This window comes from Chlorocebus sabaeus, chromosome X, assembly GCF_047675955.1.
Source record: "Chlorocebus sabaeus isolate Y175 chromosome X, mChlSab1.0.hap1, whole genome shotgun sequence".
In the NCBI taxonomy this organism is placed as follows: Eukaryota; Metazoa; Chordata; class Mammalia; order Primates; family Cercopithecidae; genus Chlorocebus; species Chlorocebus sabaeus.
The window spans coordinates 137,162,225-137,185,164 of record NC_132933.1 but is presented as its reverse complement, the minus strand read 5'-3'; the positions used below and the strand labels follow the sequence as shown (position 1 = coordinate 137,185,164).

At 39.8% G+C, this 22,940-nt stretch overlaps 1 protein-coding gene and 1 non-coding gene across 2 annotated transcripts in view; both read left to right on the top strand.

The window, feature by feature from the left end:
* CA5B (carbonic anhydrase 5B) overlaps window positions 1-22,940 on the top strand; it is a 92,203-nt gene that overhangs the window by 22,328 nt on the left and 46,935 nt on the right. The window contains exon 2 of the mRNA XM_037986358.2: window positions 6,469-6,564. The gene's annotated coding sequence lies outside the window, so the exon portion shown is untranslated. The remainder of the gene's footprint in view (window positions 1-6,468; window positions 6,565-22,940) is intronic.
* On the top strand, window positions 1,082-1,220 carry LOC119620038 (small nucleolar RNA SNORA7). The gene has a single exon (XR_005236434.2). It is a non-coding gene; the product is annotated as a small nucleolar RNA SNORA7 (small nucleolar RNA).

The window sequence follows — 22,940 nt, the reverse complement described above, 5'->3', positions numbered from 1 at the left end:
CTTTTTCATGTAACTACACACAAGTAAAGGTGCAAGTATGTAGACAGTGGTGGCCCCAGGGGATGGTTTGGGGAGAATTTAGCCCATGATAAGTTCCATCAGTACTTCTCTCATAGCCACTCCATATAAATGTGAGATCTCAGTGAAAGGGGAGCTTGCTGCCAAAATGTAGCTTCAACACAAGTCCCATATAATCTCTCCACCCATCAACAAAGAAAATCTGAAGCCACCACTGTCTGTGAAGGTAGACATTCTCATTGACTCCTGAAAACTAGAAAGAATGTCTCATATGTCATTAATGGCTGTTTTGCTCATAGGATGGGTGTTTTGTTTTTTGTTTTTTGGTTTTTTTTTGAGACAGGGTTTTTCTATGTCACCCAGGCTGGAGTGCAGTGATATGATCATAGGTCACTGCTGCCTTGAACTCCTGGACTCAAGTGATTCTCCCGACTCAGCCTCTCAAGTAGGTGGGACAACAGGTGTGCACCACCGTGCCCAGTTAATTTTTAAAAAAATGTTTTCTAGAGACAGGGTCTCACTTTGTACTCAGACTGGTATTGAATTCTTGGTTTCAAGTGATCCTCCCGCTTCAGCCTCCCAAAGTGTTGTTGGGATTACAGGTGTGAGCCACTGTGCCCAGCTAGGATGAATTTCAAGCTAATTTACATTGCAGTGAAACAACTCCCTTGGGCATGAAGGAAGAACTGGCTTTAGATGTCCCCTTGTACTATCGGTAATAGGAAAAGAATAACTTGCTGAAATACAAATAAAATCCAAATCCTCACTGTGGTGAAGAATTTTGGGATTCTCTTTCCTCAAAGTTACTTTCATAAATATAAGGAAAAATAAATTTGAGTTTCACCCTCCCCTTGGTCCTTTTCCCTACTTAAGTAGCAGCAGAAGCACAGAAAGACCTCTAATCTACACACTTGAAAATCAAGAAAGACTATTGTTGATTAGGGGTTGGTACACACTGTTCAGATAGGGAAGGCTTATTAACACAATGTAGAGATGATGAATGAGCCTGTTCAAGTGTAGATAACAATGATGAGCTCAGTGCAGCAGATAAAAATGAAGATCCTACCTCCCAGGATGGCATCTGGAGAGCAGATAGTATTCTGCCAGTTCTGAAACTGGATGAAAAGCAAATGTGGCAGAGGTACCCATTCCATTCCCAGCTTGCTCAATAGCTGGTGACTGGAAGAAACTCTGCAACAATGTTCAATCCCTGGACAGGAAACCCTCCTTCCATGATTCTTCTTTAACATGGGTCTGAGAAAAAGAGAAATACTATATTTTTTTAAATGAAGATGCTAGCCAACTCTCACCAGAACACATATTTAAATTGTTTTTCAGTTCTTGGGGATGATTTAACCTGATCTGTCCTTTCATTGATTCCTCTTAAAACCAAGAGCTTGAGCTGGCTGGGTAGAGGTCCAGTTTTGGTCACAAAAGAAAGCCCCAAGCTATTTAGATCAGAACAGGATTGATGTAGTTCTAGATTGGGTTTTGTATCCTGCCAGTGAAACCAACTTATCCTGGACAAGTGTGAACAGGTTGAAAGCTTGTTCACTGAAATACATAGCATATTTCCCCTAGGGCATTCAAAACATTTCAAAGAGAGAGCCTCCATGCATAAGTGAAATTGAGCACATATACTAATGAGAAGGTGTAGAACTCACAAGAGGATAAGGAAAGAGATAATAGCTCTCAACATATGTATACTCTGCGACCCAAATTTCTACTCCTAAATACCCAACCAAAAGAAAGCATACAGAAAAAACATATACAAGATTGTCCATAGCAGTTTAGCCACCTGTTGTGCATATATCTGACACAAAATAGGTGCTCAACAAATGTATAAAATTGAACATATCTTTATATGCCACATATGGTTTCACAGGCCAAGTGACACATACTAGTTGTGTCATCAGTTCATATTTCTAGCATGTACTATAAATACTTTAATTAAAACCATTGTATTAACAATTTCCATTTTAGTCTATTATTGCCTTAATAAAATATTAGAAAGAGGTCTTTAGGAATGATTTACTCAAGCTTAAGTTAACTATGCAGAAGGGCCCAGCAATAACGAAAGTGTTATTAGAAAGCAATTCTTTCAAAATGAACACTCAGGTACTTCACTTACTATTTTAGTTCCCAGAGCTGCTCTGTCTCACTCTAAAAACATTTCTTGCCAAGGGGTTGGTTTTGATCAACCCAAAAATCTGGTAGCTGTGAAAATCAAAGTTAATGCTATAGAACAGCGTTGTCCAATGGGACATTCTGTGATAATGGGAATGTTCTGTGTCTGTGCCGTCCAATATGGCAGCCACTACACATAGATGGCTATTGAGCACTCGAAAAAGTGGCAATAATGCCAAAATATGTCAAACAGAGCCCAGTGATTCCTAATATTTTATGCAACTGGAGTGAACAGAAAACAGATCTACAACTAAATGGCTCCAAATTATTTACTGAAAGTTTACCCTCTGTCATTTTAGGTGGTTTAATGTTTTCTTTTGAAACTCGTAAAACAGTCACAGGCTCAAATTTCAAGCCTCAACACATCTGCAAATTTAGAGAAATAACAAGTCCTTTAAGTCAAAGATGCACTCAAGCAACAGAAAACTGGTTTGTTTTTATGTTTTTTTCTTTTTGCTTGGAACAGAGCTGGATGCAAAGTTAGTTAGGTTTTTTATTGCTATTTTTTAATATTATTTTTGTTGCTGTTTTGACAGTGGTTATTGTCCAGCCTTTTCTCTTACTGGCCCATGTTAATGTATTTTTAAGTTTCAAGGCTAACTACCTAGTTGACAGAGTTCTGCATGAATAGCAGTCACTGGCCAGGCATGGTGGCTCACGCCTGTAATCCCAACACTTTGGGAGGTGGATCACTTGAAGTCAGGAGTTCGAGATCAGCCTGGCCAACATAGTGAAACCCTGTCTCCAGTAAAAACACAAAAATTAGCCAGGCGTGGTGGCGGGCGCCTGTAATCCCAGCTACTTGGGCGGTTGAGGCAGGAGAATTGCTTGAATTCGTTCTCATCACTGCAGTCCAGCCTGGGCCACAGAGTGAAACTTCGTCAAGAAAGAGAGAAAGAGAGAAAGAAAGGGAGGGAGGAAGGGAGGGAGGGAGGAAGGGAGGGAGGAAGGGAGGGAGGGAGGGAGGGAGGGAGGGAGGAAGGAAGGAAGGAAGGAAGGAAGGAAGGAAGGAAGGAAGGAAGGAAGGAAGGTCACAACATCCTTTTGGAATAGAAAAAAAAAGGCAAACAAAAAAGGAAGAAAAACCTACTCTACACTTAAAGCTGCCTGAGCCATTCTGTGACCCAGATTAAGATATCAGAAAAAGAACAAATCCATCACGTAAAAGGTTTAATGATTAACACCCATCATTTGGGTTAATATTTTCATAGAAGTCGCCTGTCTCCTGTCAGTTATTTATGGAAATCTACAGATTCATTGTTTTTTTCCAGACTCTACCTCAAAAGAATGTTTCCTCTGCTGTCTTACAGTTGGAATCCTTCCCTCGCCCCTTCTGCGATTCTCTGGTTAGGTGCCTCATGGGAAGAACTGAGTCCTGTCTAGAGGTTTTCTTGGCATGCACTTTCCACCTTTTCGGGGCTAGGATACCTGGTTCATAGATAGACTATCTTCATTCAGGAAACAAACGTGACTCCTTTCTTTCTGGTAAACAAAGGGTGCCCTTCTGTGAAGGGCCTCACCTGACCCTCACCACAGCGGGTGAACATCCCAGGAGAGCTTCGGAGCTTCCTCTTACCTACTTGAGGGTAGAGGGTGGGAGGAGGGAGAGGATCAAAAAACTACCTATCGAATACTATGCTTATTATCTGGATGACAAAATCTGTATGCCAAACTCATGTGACACACAATTTACCTGTATAACACACTTGCACATGTACCCCTGAACCTAAAATAAAAGTTAAAAAAGAACCCTGAAGTTGCAACAAAACCTCAGAGATGCTCTGAGAATTAAGATAATGAGTGTAAAAGAATCTTTCCCCGGTGGGCATTCCACAGATGCCAATCAATGCCCCACCCAGAGGTTGATGTCAGGGCTTTCCTCTCTACCGTTCTGCCTCTTCATAAATTCAGTCCCCAAATTCCACCCCGTTCCTCAAAAATCATGAATGGCAGAATTAGATTGGGTGACCCTGGTGTTAAATAGAAATATTGGATTTTCAAAGCAACAATGAGGAAAATATCAACAATGAGACTTCTGCAGCACTTTGAGAAACACATCATTTCTCCCTCCTTGTAAGGGTGGTATTTTATTGTAAAGGACCCACGTCCGTCAGCTAAATCCAGCTGAGGAAGCTTTTTCTCTCTCCTTCATCTTGGTTGCAAGGACACAGAGTCAGGAAAAGCTGTACTAAAGGGAGAGGCAGCCACAAGTTAGCCCAGCCATTCTAGCAATGTCACTATATTAAGTGCGATGGAAATTTCCAGAAGGAAGAGCTCACCTAGCTAACCCCTGGGGGGGAAAAAAAAAGCCAGACTAGATGAAGTCATCTTGGGAAATGTTAAACTAAGTGAAGTCATCATGGGAAGGAAAAATCAATATGCATAGATAGAGATTATAACAAAGCATTTTGTTTGCATCAAGGAAGAAAGCTATGCTAAGGACATAGACATCTGCTTCAGCTTTCCTTTAGCCTTACACTTTATAAAAGTATCAAGTGGCTTTCTTTGGCTTTTACTTAGTCATCTATGTAACTAGGGTTGAAGACAGCAAAACAGTGGGTCTTAGTGTAAGTCATTCATTTGAGAAGACAATCTCTTGTGAATGATGGTTTCTCGATGTTTGTTGCATCATCTTTTAAAAAGAGCAATAGAAATTCTTTTTAGAAAATACAAAGAAGCACAAGGAGAAAAGTAGAAATCACCTGTAATTCCACCAGCGTCAACGAATGATCAATGTTAACATTTTCTAAATATTTGGAACGTACCTTTCTAAGCCTTGTGTTTTCTTTTGTGTGCATGTGTGTAAATACATATACATTTCTTCTTAAAAACAAAACTGGAATCATGCTATTATACAGCTTCGTCATCTTCTTTGTTGAACTTAACTGTGTTTTGTTTTTGTTTTTTGTTATTGTTGTTGTTTTGTTGTTGGTGGTGGTGGTGGTGTTGTTTTTATAGAGACAGGATCTTGCTCTGTCACCCAGGCTGGAGTGCAGTGGCACCATCATAGGACAGTGCAGCCTCGACCTCCTGGGCTCAAGCAACCCTCCTGCCTCAGCCACCCTCCGCCCCCACAATAGCTGGGAGTACAGGCACATGCCACCATACCCAGCTAATTTTAAACTTTTTTTGAATGGATGGGTTCTTGCTTATATTACCCAGGCTGGTCTCGAATTCCTGAGCTCAAGCAATCTTCCTGTCTCAGCCTTCTCAATTGCTGGAATTACAGACCTGAGCACTGCATCCGATCCACAGTGTTACTTTGAGTGTATTCCCACATCTTTTAATGACTGTCTAATATTTCATTCATTTTCTAGATCTATTATATGTTTTTAAATTTATTTTAATTACAACAAGCAATGGTATAATAAATATTCTGGAAACTGACACATTTTTATTCACTTCTATTAATATCTTTGGTGTAAATTTAAATTTTGGAGTCAAAAAGTATAGAAACATGTAAGGTTTTAGTACATGTGAATTTCCTTTCGAAAGGATTATGTCAGTGTACAGATTATTTGCTGTATATGAGTGTCCGTTTTCCAGAGTCCTGCACTGTATCTTATTGGTTTTCAAAACTCTTTTGGCAAAACAAATGGTATAGCAGTATATAAATACTGCTTCGATTTGCAATTCTTTGTTTCATAGTAAAACTGAACTTTTTATATGTTGAATGGTCATTTGTATTTCTTTTTCTGCTTATTTGATCCTTTGCCCTTTTTTTGCCAAAATTTTCATTATTCTCAATTTTTTTGCATGAATTTATGTGTGCACAGGCATTCCTTTTTTTCCTTTTTTTTTTTTTCTTTTTGAGACAGAGTCTTGCTTTGTTGCCCAGGCTGGAGTGCAGTGGCTCGATCTCGGCTCACTGCAACCTCCACCCACCAGGTTCAGGCGATTCTCCTGCCTCAGCCACCTGAGTAGCTGGGATTACAGGCACACCACCATGCCTGCCTAATTTTTGTATTTTTAGTAGAGATGACAGTTTCACCGTGTTGGCCAATCTGGTCTCGAACTCCTGACCTCAAGTGATGCACTGCCTGGCCTCCCAAACTGCTGGGATGACAGGCATGAGCCTCCGTACCCTGCTGCATGGACATTCTTTGCCAGTTGTTAGTTCCCCCTTTCAATTTGATATATGATTATTTTCTTGCATTTTCCCAGAAAGCAATCCCATATTTCATGTCATCTGCATATACTTTAAAGTTTCTCTCCTGCTTTTCAATAGTAATACCTAGTTGTTGATGTTTTGTCTCATTGTAGTGGCACTATCAGAACAGAGTGACATAATGGTGGGATAACATGGACACTTGTCTTCTTCCTTACTGTAATGGGACTGTTTCTACTCCACATAATCTGGTGAGTCACTGTTAAATATGATTTGCTTTCTGATAAAAGTATCCTTTTATTTCCAGTTTACTAAAAATTATTTCAATCAATAATCGATTTTGAAATGTAACTATCTTTTCAGCATGTATTATTATGATCATTGGGTTTTTTAATCATTTAGTACATTATACTGATAAATTTCTTTACATTGCTCTAACCCTTACATAAGTTAATTTTTGTTTTTATTTTTCATTATTTGATTTTGACTATTTTAGTTATTTTCAACAAGCTACTGGACATATTTTGCTAGGTTTTTCCTAAGATTTTTAGCTCTATTTTCATGAAGAATAGCACATAGGTTTCTTTTCAGGAGCTAATTCTTGAAGATGTTTTCTTTTTATTATCACCATGAATGTGGTATAGAAATATTTCTAGCACTTTCTGTGTTTTGAAATACTTTAAAAAGCATATGAAATAAAAACTTTATGGATAAATAATCTGAATCATGTATATTTGTGGTGAGAAGTTCTCTGAAAACTTCCCATTTCTTCCATGGTCATTTATATCAGATTTCATGACTCTTTCTAAATCCATTTAGACTCTACAATTTCCAAGAAAATCCTTTAATTCATTCAGATTTTTCAGTATTCTCATGAGCATTATAGGATATTTTCTATAAAATACCTGTTTTTGTTGCTATGTTCTCTTTATATTTGCTAGTGAATACATTAATGTTTTCTCAATTTCCCGTTGGACATGTCAGAAGTTTTGCTAGTTTTTTGTTATTTTTTCAAAGAACGTGCTCTTGGATTAATTTTCACTTTTATTCTTTCTGTTTCCGGATTCATTCATCTGAGTTCATTGATTAAGTCTGTTTACCAGTTGTTGTTATTGTTGTTTTGCTGTTTTGTTTATAACTCTTGAGTTGACTAATAAGCTTGTTTATTTTTGGTCTTAGTTAGTAATGAAAACATCTGTGGCTATGGATTTTCCTCTGAGTACTGCTCTGGCTATATAACATAAGAAATACAGATGTATAGTAATCTCATTATCATTAGTTTTCAGAATAGTCTGTAATTACAGTTCTCATTTTTTCCTGTAATCCAGTTATTACGTTTAAAAGTATTTTCTAAATGTCTAAGTTCTTTTCAGATTTAACTCTAAATATATATGTACCGTATTTTAAATATTGTTCTTATTCATCTCAAGCACATTAATACATATTTAATCTTAGAGTTTATGGGAAGAAATCTATACAGTTTACTTTTAATCTTCAAATATATTTTGTAAATAACTTCAAATAAGCATCTGACAATATTCGTTTATTATCGTTATTTCCTCTGGCATTTCTCCTTTTTTTTTCTTTTTTTAAAATTTCAACTTTTATTTTAGATTTTTCGGGGCATATGTACAGGCTTGTTCCAAGGGTATATTGTGGGCTCCTGAGGTTTGGAGTATGATTGAACCTGTCACCCAGTGAGCATAGTACTCAGTAGGTGATTTTTCGACCCTTGTCCCTCACCCTCCTCCTCTTGTCATCCCAGTGTCTATTGTTGACAATATTCTTTTTAAAGGAATCATGAGTGAATATTGCACTGTTAAATTTCTGTTTTTAAAATAAAAGCATCATCTTGACTTTCCCATTATTTTAAAGCTGATCTATCATATTAATATGATTAATACTATTAAAGGGCATGAAGTAGAAACTTTCTTAAGGTAGTAAGATTTTCCTATCAGGATAAAGCTAATTCTTGCCCATGGGCTGATGTGCTCATATGTTTAGATTTGTTTGACCACAGCAAAAAAAAAATTGCTAAATGTGCGGCCCAAAGTGGCAAGATTTCAGTTAATGACTTGTATAGGTTCTATAAGATGAATAAAAAGACAAAAGCTCAAATGACAAATTTGCGACACTGCCAATAACTTGATTTCAAATATGAAGACACCACAGGTGACATGTCACATAGAAGGTACAAAAAACAAATTCATTGTTAAATAGCTTGATGGAGATCTCAGTAAAATAAATGGAAAATGGAACTAGATACTAGGATTCTGGCCTTTCAAGATATTATCTTTATTTTCTTAAACTTTTCAAAATCTTGGACAAATTTAGTGCTTGTCTTGATGTACAACTTTTTGTGTTTTTTTTTTTTGTTTTTGAGACAGAGTCTCGCTCCGTCACCCAGGCTGGAGTGTAGTGGCGCAATCGTGGCTCACTGCAGCCTCGGACTCCTGGGTTCGAGTGATTCTCGTGCCTCAGACTCCTGAGTAGCTGGGACTACAGGTGCACACCACCACACCGGGCTAATTTTTGTATTTTTAGTAAAGACAGGGTTTAACCTTGTTGGCCAGGCTGGTCTCGACCTCCTGACCTCAAGTGATCTGCCTGCCTCAGCCTCCCAAAGGGCTAGGATTACAGGAGTGAGCCACCATGTACCCGTTTTAAGTAGTAAGTTTCCAGAGTATTTAGATCTGTGTAAATTGCTTCATAAACTGCTCATTTCAGCAATTTCACATAAGGGAGCTTAATAACTTATTAGTGACTTTGGAAATGATGACAAATAAAGCAGTTTGAATCATTCTGAATATGTTACTATTTACTTCCAAATGTTCAGAGTTTAGAGCATGTAGATTTAAAAGTTCAGATGACTGTTGCCATGAGCCACACAAAAGGGCATCAAGTCTCCTGAGATGGGAAAAAGAAATTGATTTCTCTGTGTCTTTTATACTCCACAACACTCTTGAAAAGCACTTTCTGGGCACTTAATTATTGATTTACTGCTCTGGGGTAAATAAAATATGAGATCACATGAAAATAAAACACATGTCGTTCTTTTGATTCATGCAAGATGCCTTTTAAAGTTCATCAGAGTCATAAAAGCATGAGGGCATATGTAGGCTCCATTCACCTGCAATAAAGCAAAAAGTAGGGAGGGCTGATGTTCCTTTTAAATTTGACTCTGAGTATTCTGTTTCATTATCACAGAAATGTAGTAAACATATATTGCCTAAAACTAGTATTATACATTGTGAAACCATTTCAAATGTGACATTACTCTGTAAATTTGTATTGGGTTTTGGGAAATTTCTCTGGCTGTGACACATTAAAAGAAATGAAATAAAACCTTTAATGGCTGAATATGAAAACGTTTTATAAGATTTTAAAATCGTGCATTTTTAAAACTAGCATCTAAACCATTTAGCACCATTCAGGAATTTTCTAGAAGTTGTAGATTTTTAATCAAATGCGATCCTTCATATTTTAATTGCAATGAAAATGATATGTCTACATAATAAAACAATTTCAAGAGGTTTATAATAATTAGCCCAATATTTTCTGAATAATTAAGAGGTAACAAAATGGTTCTATTCTCTTTAAGTTATCATCAGGTTAAGGTACATGTGGAGATAAAAGATTTTTGCCTCATGTGCAAACCCTATTGTACTTTAACCCAGGGGTTCTCAGTCAGGGGCAGTTTTGCCCCCCAGAGAACATTTGGCAATGTCTGGAGAGACAGTTTTGGTTGTCACAATTGCAGTGGGCAGGGATGGGGGTGCTACTGACATCTAGTGGATAGAGACCAGGGACACTGCTGAACGCCCTGCATTGTGTAGGGTAGCTCCACCAGAAAGAATTATCTGGGTCCCCAAGGACAATAGTGCTGAGGTGGAGAAACCTTGTTTCAACCTAATGTTGCTACTTTCATTGTATAAATGATTTTGGGGCCAGGTGCAGTGGCTTATGCCTGTAATCCCAGCACTTTGGGAGATGGGGGGCGGAGGGGAGGGGGGATCACTTGAGGTCAGGAGTTCGAGACCAGCCTGACCAACATGGTGAAACTCTGTCTCTACTAAAAATACAAAAATTAGCCAAGCGTGGTGGCACGCGCCTGTAATCCCAGGTACTTGGGAGGTTGAGGCAGAAGAGTTGCTTGAACCCGGGAGGCAGAGGTTGCAGTGAGCCAAGATCATGCCCCTGCACTCCAACCTGGGAAGCAGAGTGAGAGTGTCTCAAAAAAAAAAAAAAAATGGTGATTTTGGATAATGGATCACATATGCCTTCCTAGTTTCCCAATATTAGAAATAGTAACTTAGGGTCTAGTGTTTTAGAGACAATTTTGGTGCTGACACCTTGGTTAATTGGCATCATTACTTTTATTGTTGACATATATAAATAAGTAAGCCCTATACTGAGGAAACCTCCTAGATGTAGGCGTAGTGAATTTTCTCTATACCTGCTTAAGTGACAATGATTGAGTTCAATCTTGAACTCAGTCTTGACTGCTGCCTAGCAGCTTCTTGTCTCAGTACTGCACAGTTTACCTTGAAGAGTTCTGAACTTGGACATGTTAATCTTAAACTGAAAAGAATACAAAGAGTTTGCTTGTAAACTTTACACTGCTTGTACAAAATGAAGTGTTAATTTAACTTCAGTCTTTTCTTTTCTTTTTTTTTCTTTTGAGACAGAGTTTCACTCTTATTGCCCAGGCTGGAGTGCAGAGGCATAATCTCAGTTCACTGCAACCTCCACCTCCCAGGTTCAAGTGATTATCCGCCTCAGCCTCCCAAGTAGCTGGGACTACAGGCGCCTGCCACCACACCTGACTAATTTTTTTGTATTTTTAATAGAGACAGGGTTTCACCATGTTGGCCAGGATGGTCTCGAACTCCTGACCTCAAGTGATTCACCTGCCTCAGCCTCCCAAAGTGCTGGGACTACAGGCGTGAACCACTGCGCCCGGCCTCTTTTCTCTTTTAAAACTCTGTTTTTCTCTACAGTGAGCACAGCATTTTGATATATTATTCTTATGAAATTTCCCCCTATATTATCACCATCAACCTAACTTATCAATTTGCAAATTTCCTCTGTTTGTCCTTTTGTTAACTCCCGTTTTAAAATTTGAAGTTATTTCCGTTAACCCAATTGATAAGAAGAAAGAAATTACCAGTTAAAGGCCTAAATAATGTTTCTCTAAAGATTATCATTTCTTTTTTTTTTTTGAGACAGAGTCTCACTCTGTCGCCCAGGCTGGAGTGCAGTGGTGCGATCTCGGCTCACTGCAACCTCCGCCTCCTGGGTTTGTGCCATTCTCTTGCCTCAGTCTCCCGAGTAGCTGGGACCACAGGTGCCCACCACCACGCCCGGCTAATTTTTAGTAGAGACGGGGTTTCACCATGTTAGCCAGAATGGTCTCGATCTCCTGACCTTGTGATTCACCCACCTCAGCCTCCCAGAGTGCTGGGATTACAGGCGTGAGCCACCGCGCCCGGCCTAAAGATGATCATTTAATAAACTTATGGGATACTGCTTAAAATGAAAGATCAGTCAAATATATATACAATATATGTTATAAGCTTATCATTTATCATTTGTTCCATATTTTTAAAAATTTATTACTTTTTTTTTATTGTGGGTACCTAATAGTTGTATATATCGTGTACATGTGATGTTTTGATACAGGCGTACAATTTGTAATGATCAAATCAGGGTAATTGGGGCTTCCATCATCTCAAGAATTTATCATTTCTTTGTGTTAGGAACAGTCCAATTCCCCTCTTTTATATTAAAATATACAATAAATTAGGCCAGGTGCGGTGGCTCATGCCTGTAATCACAGCACTTTGGGAAGCTGAGGCAGGCGGATGACTTGAGGCCTGGAGTTCAACACCAGCCTGGCCAACATGGCGAAACCCTGTCTCTACTAAAAACACAGAAATTTGCCAGGCATGGTGGCATGCACCTGTAACCCCAGCTTCTTGAGAGGCCAAGGCATGAGAATTGTTCGAACCCGGAAGCTGGAGGTTACAGTGAACTGAGATCATGCCACTGCACTCCAGCCTAAGCGACAGAGCAAGACTCTGTCCCCCTGCCTCAAAAAAATATATAGATGTATATATATATATACACACACACAATAAATTATTGTTAACTATAGTCGCCCTATTGTTATGTGCACTTTTATTTTAGGAAATGCTGCTAAATAGCTTATTGAAATGTTGTAGCAATTTATACTTTCATGAGAATGCATGACTTTGCTAATATCCTCACATTCACCAACACTGGATATTATTACCCTTCTTAATCTTAGCCATCTTATAAGTAAAATTAATTTCTTTTTGTTTAAATTTGAATTATTAGTGAGATTGGGAATAGTTTTGTATTCTTTTGTTTTAACTTTCAGGTTCAGGGGTACATATGCAGGTTTGTTACATAGGTGCATTGCATGTCCTGGGGGTTTGGTGTACAGATTATTTTGTCACCCAGATAATAAGTATTGTACCTGATAGGTAGTTTTCCGATCCACACCCTCCTCCCACCCTCCACCCTCAAGTAGGCCCCAGTGTCTGTTGTTCCCTTCTTTGTGTCCATATGTACTCAAGGTTTAGCTTCTACTTGTAAGTGAGATCATGCATCATTTGGTTTTCTGTTCCTGTGTCAGTTTGCTTAGGATAAGGCCTCCAGCTTCATCCATGTTGCTGCAAAGGACATGATCTCATTCTTTTTTATAGCTGCATAGTATTTCATTGTATATATGTACCACATTTTTAAGATCCAGTCTACTGTTGATGGGCGTTTAGGTTGATTCCATGTCTTTGCTATTGTGAATAATACTGTGATGAACATACATGTACATCTGTCTTTATGGCAGAATGATTTATATGAACATACATGTACATCTGTCTTTATGGCAGAATGATTTATATTCCTTTGGGCATATACCCAGTAATGGGATTGCTGGGTCGAATCCAGTCCTAGCTGCTGGCATCACTATACTATTAACTGATTGTAACCTCAATACTACTTTCTTTGACCCTGCTTGTGGAGGTGACCCTATCTTATATCAACATTTATTCTGATTTTTTGGTCACCCCGAAGTCTCTATCCTTATCCTACCAGGTTTCAGAATAATCTCCCATATTGTAACATATTATTCCGGGAAAACTCCAAACTGCTTTCCACATTGACTGAACTAATTTCCCACCAGCAGCTTATAAGTGTTCCCTTTTCTCCACAACCCCACCAGAATCTGTTATTTTTTGACTTTTTAATAATAGCAACGCTGACAGGTGTGAGATATTCTCTCATTGTGGTTTTGATTTGCATTTCTCTAATGATTAGTGATGTCAAGTTTTTTTTCATATGCTTGTTTGACCACGTGTTTGTCTTCTTTTGAAAAGTGTCTGTTCATGTCTTTGCCCACTTTTTAATGGGGGATTGTTTCGTTTTTGCTTGTAAATTTGGTTAAGTTTCTCACAGGTTCTGGATATTAGATCTTTGTCAGATACATAGTTTGCAAATATCTTCTCCCATTATGTAGGTTGTCTGTTTACTCTGTTGATAGTTTCTTTTGTGTACAGAAGCTATTTAGTTTAATTAGGTCCCATTTGTCAGTTTTTGATTTTGTCGCAGTTTCTTTTGGAGACTTCATCATGAAATCTTTGCAAGGTCCTGTGTCCAGAATGGTATTTCCTAGGTTATCTTCCAGATTTTTATAGTTTTAGTTTTACATTTGGGTCTTTAATCCATCTTGAGTTGATTTCTGTATATGGTGTAAGGAAGGGGTCCAGTTTCAGTCTTCTGCGTATGGCTAGGCAGTTATCTCCCATCACCATTTATTGAATAGGGAATACTTTTGCTTTGCTTTTCTTTCTTTCTTTCTTTTCTTTTCTTTTCTTTTTTTTTTTTTTTTTTTGAAGATCAGATGGTTTTAAGTGTGCCTTATTCCTGGGTTCTCTATTCTGTTCCAATGGCCTATGCAACTGTTTTTGTACCAATACCATGCTGTTTTGGTTACTGTAGCCCTGTAGTAGAGTTTGAAATCGGGTCATATGATACCTCCAGTAATGTTCTTTTTGCTTAGAATTGCCTTGGCTATTTGGCCCCTTTTTTGGTTCCATATGAATTTTAAAATAGTTTTTTCTAGTTCTCTGAAGAATGTCATTGGTAGTTTGATAGGAATAGCATTGAATCTATAAATGGCTTTGGGCAGTATGGCCATTTTAATAATATTTTAGGTTCAGGGGTGTATGTGTAGGTTTGTCATATAGTTACATTGTGTGTCACGGGGGTTTGGTGTACAGATTATTTTGTTACCCAGGTAATAAGCAAGTCCCTGTGAGTCAGAGTCACTGTGTCTCACTTCTGTCCTTTATATTTGTTTTCAGGAGATTGCCTTAACTTGAATCCCATGCGTTTTTTACCTTTAAACTTCCTGCCATTTTTTCAGGTCTATCCTGATTATCACCTCCTTTGAGAAACCTTTCTTTGCTTTTGCTTTAGTTATAGCTTTATAAGTGACTTGTCACATCCAGTAACTTTTTATCCTTTCCTTGTCCTGTGCACCCATAGCATTTTGTTCACATTTGTACATGCATCTATTGTCAACATAATTTACATTTGTGTCCTACAAATTGTAAGTTCCTGGAAGATAGGGACTATATTTGGTTCATTTTTGCATTTTTCATAGCCCATGATTATTTGATTGTTGAATATAACTGAATTGACTAATCTTAATCATAAACTGGAGTTCCAAGAAGCCCAAAACTGTTGGGAATGAAGTGTCTTGAGGTATATTTGATTTTTTTTTTCTCATTCCTAGCTTAGGATTAAAAACAACAACAGCAAAGAAAACCAAACAAAAACCCAACTTCCAGAGTCTATCATAAAGAAAGAATCCTGGAATGTTTTTGTCTTCATCCTGATATTTTATGTCTTTTTTTTTTTTTTTAAGACAGGGTCCCACTCTGTCACCCAAAGTGAGTACAGCGGCGCCATCTTGGGTCACTGAAACCTCTGCCTCCCGGGTTCAAGCGAGCCTTCCACCTCAGCCTCCTGAGTAGCAGGGACCACAGGCATGCACCACCATGCCTGGCTAATTTTTTTTATTATTTGTAGAGATGAGGTTTTGCCATGTTGCTCAGGCTGGAATGCTCTATTTTAAGATGAGAAAATCTTATGAAGCTAGCATATTCAAAAGGCTCACCAAATTTTGTAGGTGAATTAACAGCCATAACTGTTATGAACTTTGACTTATTTTTCACAGGCTAATTTTTTTTACTTCAGAGAATTTTTTGAAATGGAGTCTCGCTCTGTCGCCCAGGCTGGAGTGCAGTGACACGATCTCGGCTCACTGCAAGCTCCACCTCCCGAGTTCACACCATTCTCCTGGCTCAGCCTCTCGTGTAGCTGGGACTACAGGTGCCTGCCACCACGCCCAGCTAATTTTTTGTATTTTTAGTAGAGACAGGGTTTCACCATGTTAGCCAGGATGGTCTTAATCTCCTGACGTCATGATCCGCCTGCCTCGGCCTCCCAAAGTACTGGGATTACAGGCGTGAGCCACCGCGCCCGGCTACTTCAGAGAATGTTAATTACTACTGTTTGGAAATAAAAATTAACTCAGAAAAACTGAGTGAGTGTCATTTTGCCAACATATTTATAAAGTGGGAATTTAAAGGACAGTTTCTTAAACGGAATGCATGAGCATCTGTCTTTTTGTGTCTCATTCTGTGAATGATTCCCAATAAGGAATAATGAGTCCCATGTAGTGAAAGCAAGACTGTATTGACTCTTCTGATATTTTCTCCTAGATACTCAATTATTTACACTGCTTCTTGGTGTCATATTGAAAGTTTTCCATGGTCTTGGCACATAATACTTATTTTTCTGGGCTAAAAACTCATGCAGCCATGCATGGAGTTAGGATTTTCAGTCTTTAATCACTTATTTGGCTGCCTGGTTGGAGTTTACCCTAAGGTGTTCAGCCTTGCCCATCCATACTTTAGAAAGAGATAGAGATAGAGGAGGCTGGGCACGGTGGCTCACATCTGTAATCCCAGCACTTTGGGAGGCTGAGGCAGGCAGATCACCTGAGGTCAGGAGTTGGAGACCAACCTGGCCAACATGGTGAAACCCTATCTCTACTAAAAATAAAAAAAATTAGCCAAACGTGTTGACACACGCCTGAAATCCCAGCTACTTGGGAGGCTGAGGAAGAATTGCTTGAACCTAGGAGGCAGAGAAAAGAAAAGAAAAGAAAAGAAAAGAAAAGAAAAGAGAAAAGAAAGAAAAGAAAAGAAAAGAAAAAGAAAGAAAGAAAGAAAGAAAGAAAGAAAGAAAGAAAGAAAGAAAGAAAGAAAGAAAGAAAGAGAAAGAAAGAAAGAAAGAAAGAGAAAGAAAGAAAGAAAGAAAGAAAGAGAGAGATAGAGGGGGCATTAGATCATATGCCACTTTGTTCAGATGCTCTCATTTTCATAACAGAACCTTAAACTAAGTTCCTCCTGGTTGGTATACAAAGCATATAAATTAATCAACACCTCAACGTTTGTGCCCTTAGGTTTTAGCCAGTGAAAATGACCTTGAATTCTCTACCAAGTGATAGTTATCAAGTGTACTGTAATGAGAAATGTTGTTTTGATAGGACTATAAAAGACCTGCATGCAAGGTCTCCATTCCTACAAATCAAAGATGTCACATAGGTTGTTGTAGGTAGCCACTCACCCATCTTGTACCCACGATAAACATTGTTAATCTATCACAGAACATTTTCCTTCTGAGCATGGACTCAGCCACAGAACTTCGCAACACAGTTTATTTAGGCAGCTAATATGAATGGATCAGAGTTGACATGCAAATTGAAACCTACTTGCCATGCTGGGGAATAATAATCTAAATGCTACCATGGATTAATCCAGACCATTCCCTGTTGGGGTGATTGGACCCAACACCAGATCATGGGGGAGACGAAGTCCGGCAGACTCCAAGGAATGAGAAAAGACAGTTGGAGAGAGAAAGTGGGACCAGGGGACCATCGCAAAGTATGGAGGCTGCGAAGGCCCCTAGCTCTGAAAGCCCAGACTATTTATTGACGATCAAACAAAGAAACAGGTGGTGAGAATGTGGGGTTGAAAGGGAGTGTTGCATTAAGCACATGATTTACATACAGCTGTGATGGTTTAGCATATGCTCTGCTACTTGAGATAATAGAGAGCAGGTTCTTTTAACTCAAGATACAATCGATGTTGGGAGAGCAAGGAGCAAGGAGCCAGCAAGTCTAGACACGTTCCAGAGGCCATGAGGGGTTTTACGCTCTGAGTCCTGGATTCTATCCAAGCACAAGGGGTTTTATGCCCTGGGCTTAGATTATGGTGCGTCAGGGTAGCCTTCCACCCTTTAGCAAAGAGCTTGGTGTTCCAAAGGCCACAAGGGGTTTTAGACCCTGGACCCCAGACATGTTCCAAGACTCTTTTACATTATGTCAGACATGCAAGCCCTGCATCAGCTTCTCCCAACACTCAGCTTTTCTCCCAACAATTCCTGACGTGTGTACAGTCTTTGGAGTTGAACAGGAAAGTTTGGATAGTCATAGAATTGACTAAATGGACTGTGCTTTGTGATTGTAACAATAGCTTACATTGAAGGAAACTGTGTGTAATTCTTTAGGACACTTATTTCCCACTTAGCTCACAACCTCATCTTTATGAGGATTCAGGGTTTCTTTTGGCACTGAAAATCAAGAAAAACTGTAGCTCTCGAAATCAATCAAACAAGCAAACAAAACTCTGGCTTTTATTTTATGAACATTGGGCTGGGTGCAGTGGCTCACACCTGTAATCCTAGCACTTTGGGAGGCTGAGGTGGATTACCTGAGGTCAGGAGTTCAAGACTAGCCTGGCCAGCATGGTAAAACCCCATCTCTACTAAAAGAAAAAAAAAAAAAATTAGCCAGGCATGGTGGCGTGTGCTTGTAGTCCCAGCTACTCAGGTGGCTGAAGCTCGACAATCCCTCGAACCCAGGAGGAGGAGGTTGCAGTGAGCCAAGATGACACCACTGCACTCCAGCCTGGGTAACAGAGTGAGACTGTCTCAAATACACACACACACACACACACACACACACACACACACACACATACATATATATATATTATTAACACTGGTAAACCTTAAAATGATGGTCATTCTCTCTTGCTATGGGCATTCAGAAGCTTAGAGTCAAATCTCTGGCCCACCTTTAACAAGAACGTTTTCCTCTGTGCTAAGAAGGAAAAAGTTCAGGCTTGGTGACTTGTTTATTTTATCATTGGCTGCATTACTCTCTTTCCTTTAAACTTCCCTTCCCTTGGTTCCTTCAGCTATTTCTTTTATCCAGTATTGTCTTTAATTTTGTAAACTGCCTCAAATCATTTGTGGAAGAAGATAAGCTGTTGCTAACTACATAAAAATGAACACAGTAACTTAATACAAACCATATTTGGTCCCAATTTTTGTTACTGTTTTCAGGCAAGAAATGTCTTACATTTGAAACATTTTCAATAAATGAGGCAGAATTCTCAGGGTCAGGGTGAACTTAATAAAAATGTTTTGTTGAAAAATTGTTCTTTTCTCTGTGCTCCTTCTAGCTCAACTTTGTGAATGTTCCCACTGTCTTCAAGGCAGAAATAGAACAGAAGGTGGGAAAAGAAGGGAACTAATATGTGATTCTAAAATCTTTACTGTTTAAAAAAATGAAAGTTAAATCTCTATTGCTGGCAGATGAAGAATTATATGTAGCAAATCTTGCTGCTATGAGGGGAAAAAAAGTGTAGCTCTATACACAAGTAAAAAGGGCATACAAACAGTGAAGATTGTGTAAAAGACTGTAGTAAGTACTATAAATGTGGCTTCCTGTGTTTGCTGCCCAGAAATATCCTACTAATCAGATCAAGAAAGCCTGGCTATGAAAAAATATGGCATCCTGGCCAGGTGTGGTGACTCATGTCTGTAATTCCAGCACTTTGGGAGGCCCAGGCAGGTGGATCACCTGAGGTCAGGTGTTCAAGACCAGCCTGGCCAACAAGGTGAAACCCCATCTCTACTAAAAATACAAAAAATTAGCTGGGCATGGTGTTGCATGCCTGTAATCCCAGCTACTCAGGAGGCTGAGGCAGGAGAATCACTTGAGCCTGGGAGGTGGAGGTTGCAGTGAACTGAGATTAGCCATTGCATACCAGCCTGGGCAACAAGAGTGAAACTCTGTCTCAAAAAAAAAAAAAACAAAAGGAAAAAAGAAAAAACATGGCATCCTAAATAACCACCGTGCTTAATGACATAGCAGATTTACATTCGAGTTCAAGCTTATCTCAGCTTGAACCAGAGTACCTAGCAGTTCATAGGCTAGCACTCGAGTAGCACTGCCTTCTATCATTTATAGTTAATTCCTGGCGTATAACTAAGCAGTCACTGAACAGATAAAGGAATTAATGAATCATAAAATCATTCCTTTAGCAATATTTAAAGGGCATTTGCTGATGCCCCAGGTACTGTGTTAACTGCCAGGAGTACAAAGTTGGACAAATTGGTCAGAGTCCCTGCTCTTAGGGAATTTACATTATAGTAAACAACCAACCAACCACAAATAATCAAATAATTTCGAATACTGAGAAACACTATGAAGAAAATAAAATAGGTAATAGAGATGGAGAGGTGAAGCTGTTACTCAAAGTGTCTTTTTTTTTTTTTTTGAGACAAAGTCTCGCTCTGTCGCCCAGGCTGGAGTGCAATGGCATGATCTCAGCTCACTGACCCCTCCGCCTCCTGGGTTCAAGTGATTCTCCTGCCTCATCTTCCTGAGTAGCTGGGATTACAGGCGCCCACCACCACGCCCAGCTAATTTTTGTATTTTTAGTAGAGATGGTGTTTCGCCATGTTGGCCAGGCCAGTCTTGAACTCCTGACCTCAGGTGATCTGCCCTCCTCGGTCTCCCAAAGTGCTGGGATTACAGGCGTGAGCCACCGTGCCCAGCCTCAGAGTGTCTTATAGAACCTCAGGATTGCATCTCCTGGCAGCGTGCTTGAAATCTAGAATCTCAAATCACATCACAGAACCACTGCGTCAGAGTCTGCATTGTAACATGATCTTTGGGTGATCTCTGGGCACAGTGCAGATTGAGAGGCTCTGGATACAACTTCAGATATGGTTGTCAGGAAAAACATATCTAAAGAGGTGACATTTTAGCTAAGTACTGAATAATGAGAAAACTGCAGCCATGTAAAGATCTGAGTAAAGAGTGGTCCAAACAATGGGAACAACAAAAGAAAATGTTCAGAGACAGGAATGAACATGGGAAGACCAGTATAGGTGGATCAGAGTGAGAAAGGGACCTGGAACTCTCTACTCTCTGACATTTATCAAAAACCCTGTGGCGAGAATTTTTTTTTTTTTTTTTGAGACAGAGTTTCGCTCTTGTTGCCCAGGCTGGAATGCAATGGCACAATCTCGGCTCACTGCAACCTCTGCCTCCCGGGTTCAAACGATTCTCCTGCCTCAGCCTCCCGAGTAGCTGGGATTACAGGCATGTGCCACCATGCCTGGCTAATCTTCTATTTTTCGTAGAGATGGGGTTTCTCCAGGTTGGTCAGGCTGGTCTCAAACTCCCGACCTCAGGTGATCCACCCGCCTCAGCCCCCCAAAGTGCTGGGATTACAGGTGTGAGCCACCACACCCGGCCATGAGAATTGTTGATTTTGAGTGGCTGCACGAAAGTTCTACATGCAAGACCTCTATTTCTACAAAGCAGAGGTACCAGGTAGGTTATTGCATGCAGCCACTTACCTGTCCTACACCCACAGCATTGTTAACTGAGTACTGAACTTTTTCTTTCTGAGCCTGGACAAAGCCCCCAAACTTCTCAACATAGTTATTCAGGCAGCTACTACAAATAGTTCAGAGTTAACATGTGAGTTGAAACCTATTTGCCATCCTGAGGAAAGATGATCTAAATGCTACCCTGGATTAAGCTAGACCATTGAGGGCTTGTGTATTCAAGTGAACAGAAATATGTTGATGGTTCATGGAATTATTATTTTTTTTGAAACAGGATCTCAGTCTGTTGCCCAGGCTGTAGTGCAGTGGTGTGATCATGGCTCACTGCAGCCTCAGCCTCCCTAGGCTCAGGTGATTCTCTCACTTCAGCCTCCCGAGTAGCTGGGACTACAGGCATACACTACCACACTCAGCTAATTTTGTAGAGATGGGGTTTCACCATGTTGTCCAGGCTGGTCTCTAACTCCTGGGCTCATGCAATCCTCCCACCTAAGCCTCCCAAAGTACTGGGATTACAGGTGTGATCTACTGTGCCTGGCCAATTCATAGAATTGATTTAATGCACTGTGCTTTGTGATTGTGCCAACAGTTTCCATTAATGGGATTTGGGTGTCACTCCTTATGACACATAGTTCCCACTAGGCTCACTACATCATCTTTATGAGGAAACTGTATTTCTCTCAGGACTAAAATTCAAGAAAAACTGCTTCTATAAAAACAAAACAGCCGGGCACGGTGGCTCACGCCTGTAATCCCAGCACTTTGGGAGGCCGAGGCAGGTGGATCACCTGAGGCCAGGAGTTCGAGACTAGCCTGGCCAACATGGTGAAACCCCATGTCTATTAAAATGCAAAAATTAGCTGGGCATGGTGGTGGGCACCTGTAATTCCAGCTACACGGGAGGCTGAGGCAGCAGAATCGCTTGAACCCTGGAGGCAGAGGTTGCAGTAAGCTGAGATCGCGCCATTGTACTCCAGCCTGGGCGACAAGAGTGAAACTCCGTTTAAAAAAAAAGAAAAAAGGCTGGGCGCGGTGGCTCACACCTGTAATCCCAGAACTTTGGGAGGCCGAGGCGGGTGGATCACCTGAGGTTGGGAGTTTGAGACCAGCGTGACCAACACGGAGAAACCCCATCTCTACTAAAAATACAAAATTAGCCGGGCGTAGTGGTGCATGCCTGTAATTCCAGCTACTCGGGAGGCTGAGGCAGGAGAATCACTTGAACCCGAGGGCCGGAGGTTGCAGTGAACTGAGATCGCACCATTACACTCCAGCCTGGGCAACAAGTGCGAAACTGTGTCTCAAAAAAAAAAAAAGAAAACCAGTTTTTATCTTATGAACAGTAAAGACCTCAAAATGATTGTTATTTTCCTCTTTTCTATGGCTATTCAACAGCTTAGTTAGGGTCAAATTTCTGGCCTACTTCTGACAACTGTTCTGGATCTGATGGAGTGCAAATTTAAATGTTAATCTTATCATTGGCCGTATCATTCTCCTTCCATTAAGCTCTCCTTTCCTTGGTTCCTTCCCCTATTTTTTAAATCTGGTAATGTCTATATTTTAGTAAACTGGCTCAAATCATTTATGGAAGAAGGTGAGGTAGAACTACTTGTATAAAGATCAACTCAGTAATTTATATAGGCTGTATTTGGACCAACTTCTGTGAATTCATTTTTCAGGCAAAAAATGACTGACAGTTGAAACATTTTATAAATGAGGCAGAGTTCTCAGGGTCAGGGTGAGCACAATGAAAGTGTTCTGTTGAAAGTTATTCTTTTATCTGTGTTCTTTCTAGCCCAACATTTTGAATATTCTCACTGTC